Source organism: Odontesthes bonariensis, chromosome 5 (assembly GCF_027942865.1).
Source record: "Odontesthes bonariensis isolate fOdoBon6 chromosome 5, fOdoBon6.hap1, whole genome shotgun sequence".
NCBI lineage: Eukaryota > Metazoa > Chordata > Actinopteri > Atheriniformes > Atherinopsidae > Odontesthes > Odontesthes bonariensis.
In genome coordinates this window covers 16151900-16158274 of record NC_134510.1, presented here as the reverse complement: position 1 = coordinate 16158274, position 6375 = coordinate 16151900, and positions in this window count along the sequence as shown.

The following is a 6375-nucleotide window of genomic DNA, read 5'->3' as shown; positions in this document are numbered from 1 at the left end:
ACTGGCTGCTGACCACATCTTTAGCAAACTGATATTAAAAGTGGCATCTGTCTTGTCCACCAATAGGAAGTATTTTCGACATATACCAGTTAAAATTTGACTTGGGCTGACTTTAAAGAGACTAAGTAGAGTGAGCTCATCTTTGGAATTAGCCATAGTGTCCCAAGAAGGAATAAAATCCAAATAGTCCAAAACCAAATGGAAATCCAAACTGGACAATCATAAAAAAAAATCATGAACACAGGTTAAGGAAACTGGTGGCAAAGATAACCGATAAACTGACAATGGACAAAAGGAAGGGAAGGCTATGAATACAGAGACTAACAAGACACAAGTGAAAACAATCAAAAAAAGAGGAAGAGCGCCCCTATTCTCTGTTTTTTTTTCTTGCTATCAAACATACAGTAACATACCACAACTGTACAAGGATACAAGGATACTGCTCAATAGATTTAGTTGGAATTCTTGTCTGGACAGCAGAATTTCCTTCAGTATTCTACGACAGTGGACTGACAACCATGCAAACCAGTTTTCTCACCGGACATGACAACAAAAAAAGTCATCATTTTTATAATTTGTGTGCACTTTGCAGGCCAATAGAAATTCCCTGCGAAGTGCCTGGCTTTAAAAGAGACAAGGATTCTGTTGCTTTACAATAAGAGTAGTGAATGGAGTAAAATCTTCAGGTAGCTTTACAGAGCATAGCTTTAATTCCCTTTGCCTTTTTTGTGCTATATTTCTGAGCACATATTGTATATTTGCATTTACATTTCTACAGATCTGTGTATTTATGGGTTCATTTCATAAGGGTGAAAAGCCAAGATTCCATCTTCACATTTTTAGCTAAGTAACCGTGCTGGAAAGAGTCTGCATGAGATTAATGTGTTGTTGTTCAATCATATTTTCATCATAATTACCATAATAGACGGAACTGATGTTATCATATTCCATTTATCTTCCTCCTTATCTTCCCCCCTCTGTGTTTACATTCATTTATAAGTCAAGAGCACCAGTTTGCATGTATATGTATGTGTGTGTATGTAATGTTGTTACTCAATTCCTGATGTCCAAAAGCTCACTAGTCTTGTGGGGTCAGGCAGCTTTGTGAGGACCAATACGCTGGACTCCACAAATGTAAGAGAGTTTTTTGAGGGTCAAGACTTGGTTTCTAAGGTAGGCTTAGAGTCAGACTAAGATCAGGTCAGGTATTCATTTGGGATGTTGGGGTTCGATAGAGTTCCAGCAATGAACGAAGGTGAGGGTTAGGGAATTTTGTAAATGAAGAGTCCCCATAAAGATTGTCCTCACCACTTTGGGTGCATGGTAATGTGTGTGAACATCTGCATCACAGAGCAGGGATCAGATTCAATTACATGTGCGACAACTTCTTAGGTCTCCATAGGCCTACAAGCCATTTATATGCTAATATGTGTGACAGCGGTAATGACTTGCAATAGAAAAGACATCTGCTGCTTGATCGAAGCTGAAATTAAAGCATTACCACAATCAGCCTTTGCGATATGTCTTGAAACCACTTGTTAGCCTCGTAACTCTGTGTGGGAAGTGTTTTGACTTCCTGCATTGGCAATGTAAAAACCCCTTTCTTGTCTAGTGCAGTGTGTGTTAGGGCTGTATTTGCATTTCAGTTACATAAAGGAAAATTCAAAATGCACTTATTTAACTGTGAAGTCAAGTGGACTCAGGTGAAAAAGAAAAGAACTATATTGTTGTGTAATATAGAAACATAAGCATCTCTACAAATAATGCAAAGAGTTAATTTTTGTTGGTGTAACTAGTTTTTTCTGGTTGTAGCATTTCTCCCCAAGTCATATACCATATATAAAGACCAGCACTCATTGCAGAGGTAATTGATTTTTTACTAATCATAAAGCATAATCAAAAGAGACACATATTTGCATATTTGCCAAAATGGAGACAGAGATAGGGAGGGTATGTATCCTTATTCCAAGAGAGAGGCCTGCTGTGAGCAGCTCGCACTTCAAGGGACTGAAAGAGATCAATGAGGGAGAATAGCAGTGGGACCGGACTACAAATTAAACAGCCCTTAATCACCTCACGCAGTTAACAGGGGTGTGAAAGTTCCAACCGTGAAAAGGTTTAATCACAAGTCAAGCTGAATAGAGTCAACTTGCTGCTAATAAAGGGCAGACAGGGCCGAAGGGAACAAACACAGGCACACGCTTGTTTGCACATGCATCTTGTTACACACACTTTCAGTAATGTCCTTGCGTTTGTGCATCCAGACCTTTCCCTGTATACATACATGCAAAGGATTTGAACATTTCCACCCTGTAGCTGTGGAGTACAAATAAAAACATCCAGTTTATTGATCTTTGAATCATGCTCAAATTGTAATTCAAAGTTCTTAACTCTTTCGGTGACATTGACGTCTATAGACGTCAATTTAAAAAAAAAACGCTGACTGCCAAAGACGTCTATAGACGTCAATTGCGTTTTTTAACGGAGCGGGCTGGGGGACAATCTAGCGGAGTTCGTCACTAAATCTTAGGCTTGTAAACACTAAACAGAGAATATACTGGCAAAATTACCCTCAAGGTGGCAGCAGTGCCACTTTGCACAAAAAAAGAAGAAGCGCGTTTTCTCCGTTTTTTGGGTCAAACAGCTGTTTTTGGTGAAACCAACCTATGTTCTACTGTCTATTACTAAAGGACTGAAAATGGTAGAAACAAACTTTTTTTTCCTGATGAAAGAAGAGAGTCTACTCTTTCGTTTGGTAATTTCGGTGTGTACATAGTCATAAGACACACTTTTTGTGGGTCTTGGAAAATCAGTCAAAATACTGTAAAACACTTGGCAGTATGGGTCTCTCTGAACTGAAAATGGCTGCCAGCCAATGAGTTAATGTGGTGAGACACCAAACACATTATGCAATGATAAGATTTTAAGTATATAAGACATTATCAAAATCATCTGGTCCTTACCTTGGTCTTAAACTTAGGAAAAATGACCTTAGCTGAACAACAACTGATGTTATATTACACTCAGTGGGGTTACATGGCACTGAAAGGATCGGATTATTGGCTAAATGACAATAAGACTGAGTTGTTCCTAAAGCCTCGTTTCCACTATGCAGTCCGGTACGGGTTGGTTCAGAACGGTATGGTACGGGTCGGGGTAACGGGTTCCCTGGGACCGGTACGCTTTCGTGGTAATGGAAACACTGAAATAAGCGAACCGTTCTGAACCGACCCGTGGAAACGAGGCTTTATGTGAGCAAGGGTAATTATCCTTGGATATATGGCGGTGAATGAATCGGATCAGAGTCACAAAGCATGTCATACTCTGATACGATAGGTGGCGCTGTACCCATTTCAACTATTGCTAATAGAGCCCCTTCCGGTCGACCGCTTTACCACCACCAACAACAACAACAAACTCAGGTATTCAAGAAAATGGCGAACGAAGAGCAAGATGAAGCTACGTCCCTCTACATTTCGTTTGTGATGAGCTGCTTATTGCACAAACGCGATACACAACGGCGCATTCTCCATCGCGCTGTTTTTCTTTCCGGCGGCGACTACAACAGTAATATCGTCTCTGCCAACTTCCGCTTCACGACCCCGGGAAAAAATCTCGAGCATGCGCAGAACGCAAAGTCCAATTCTCCACGTGCTTCACCGTCTGCAAACACGTTTGATTTGACTTTCAACCGAGTTATCTCGGGGTCTTAATCCGATCGCGAGTAATCCGATCCGATCCAATTTCTTGTCCAATTAAGGTGTCTACATGAACTTAATAACTCAGTCTTATTGTAATTTAGCCAATTATACGATCCTTTCAGTGCCATGCAACCAGTGAATTTAAATCCAGGTTGAAGACACACCTATTTTCAGCTGCATTTGAATAAAGCTCCAAATCTGAAGCTCGAGTTTCAAAACCTAATCATATTTTAACTACTGATTTTATATGATTTTATCTAATGTTCTTCTTTCTTTCTTTTTTTGTTTAAAATTTGAATCATGCTTTTTATTTCTACTGTTTTAATGTATCTGTGAACCACTTTGAATCACCTTGTTGTTGAATTGTGCTATACAAATAAACTTGCCTTGCCTAAATACACTTGATTAATGATCATCAGCACGTGAGAACACCTCAGTCAAAGCTGAATGTTCGTCACTTGGCTGGTCTGGAATATTCAGGTGTGCTGTAACACAATGACAAGAAATACATCCGCAATGATCTTAGAGAAGACCTGATTTCTGCCTATCAATCTGGAAAGGTTATATGACCATTTCCAAGTGATTTAGAACACATCTTTTTACGGACAAGTTGAAAACATTTAAAACAGTTGCCAGTCTTCCCTGGAGAGGGCATCCCACCAAATTCACCATAATGTTAGACATAAAAAATTCAAGTTGCAGATCAGCCACTATTGGCCTCAGTTAGCATGTTAAATGTTCATGACAGTACGTAACAAAAAAGACAAAAGAAATGTTTGGTCATAATGTACAGGACAACATCTGGTGAAAACTAAAACAACATAATAGCACAAATGCCTCATATCAACCAACAAGTACAGTGGTGGAGGGCTGATGATTTAGGCTTGTTCTGCAGCCACAGGACCTGGACACCTTGCAGTCACTGAGTTGACCACAAACTCCTCTGTATATGAAAGTATTCTAATGCGATACTACAAAATGTCATCAAGGTTGTATCTCCCCAAATTTAAGACCTTGTAAGGCCCACATGATGTTTATTATGCCCCGATACACAAAACCTTAGAATTAAAAGAGGGTGTTCTTTCTTTTTCAAGAAAAACAAAATATGTTAAAGAAAATGTTGTTATCTGTCAGTTAATTCAGCGGTATCGCTGAAAAAATAATATAACTGTCAATGGTTGCCTTGGTACTTAGATGAAAATTAGGTCTGTCAGTGCTCCAAATAGACAAAAGACATGAGGGTAATTTTGTCTCTCTTCAGTCGATGACTAAATTAACGCTCAAAAGGAACTCGGAATACTACTCTATATGATAAGATGCGTACATTTGTCCGCATGTACAAGTAGGTTGTCGTGACTAATCCTTTTCAACCTCTCCAGAAATCAGATGAGATTAACCAGAAGAGAAATTCCCAAAAGGCACCGTAGGTGTTTAATATGAGACCTCATCAGTGTAAACCTTTCATGGTGCTTCAAGGAAGCCCATACAGCTGACCCAAGAGCTGCTGAGAGTGTGACCTTGGTGCGATGATAAATAGGTCATAAATCCACCAGCCGCACAGTGTGTAGTTTGTAGGTAGGCAGGTCAATAAGGAGGCGAGCCATGAATCTAAATGTGCATCTGTCCCTTCTGGTCTCCTCTTTAGTGCCCATGGTAGAACGCATTGAAATAAAGGTGCTCCAAATACATGGCGACATAGGAAGTTAGCTACTCTGGAAGTTAAGTGTAGTTTACCTTGCCATATTCGGCTTGTCATGCATTTCCCTGTCAATCACTGCTCCGCACTGCTCAGTAAAGTCAATGAATTGAAGCTAATCTGCAGGAGCACCCAGAGCCAGAGAGTCCTTTGAATGTCAAATGGAGAATGCGATTAAGATGATTAAATTATTACATTTTTCAAAAGAATTTCAACAATTTTACCACGTGGAAATTGAATAACGAAGACACTGAATCTTGGAAAAATAATTGAGATCAAACCATTCTCTATCACACAGATATATAACAGGTCAAACAAACAGCTCTCACCATATGGCTGTCATTAACCTCCGCCTCACACTGCTTAAGAAAGGTGGCTGCCAGCGTGTGAGACTTGTTGGCAATGAGGCTCCAGTTTAATCAAAATTTGAAGGCAACATGGGAGCTTTTGCCTACTCATCACTGCCAACCACATACTGGTTATGCAGCCGTGTTGGAAGCGGTATGTGGCAAAGTTTATGTGTGTTAAGTTAATTATTTCTGCAGCCAAACGGATTTTCACTGACATTGAATAATCAGTGGTTCGCAGCGACATAAAAGCCCAGCTTAGAAGCTTTAAAAAAATAAATAAAAATACAGTGAGCATTTTAGGATTACATTTTTCAGTTGAAGGACAGATGATTCAACATCCTCTTCCCTGTGGTTTTATCTGTGAGACCGTAGGTTGGTGTAATTTTAGTTCAGGCTTGATTTTGTAAATCACTGCATCCCTGTGGGAAGCAAGCGTCTGCTCAGAGTGATGGATAAAGGCAGCAGTGAGCCAGACGTACGGAGAGTTTAGTGGATCTCTGTCGCCACCTAGAGACACATGTAAGCATAGAGATTTGCAGAAGAGACAAAACCGGCTCAACTTCAACAGAGCAAGCTTTATAGTTCAAACGTTTTGTATAAGCATCACGTAGGCTAAGTTATAACTGAT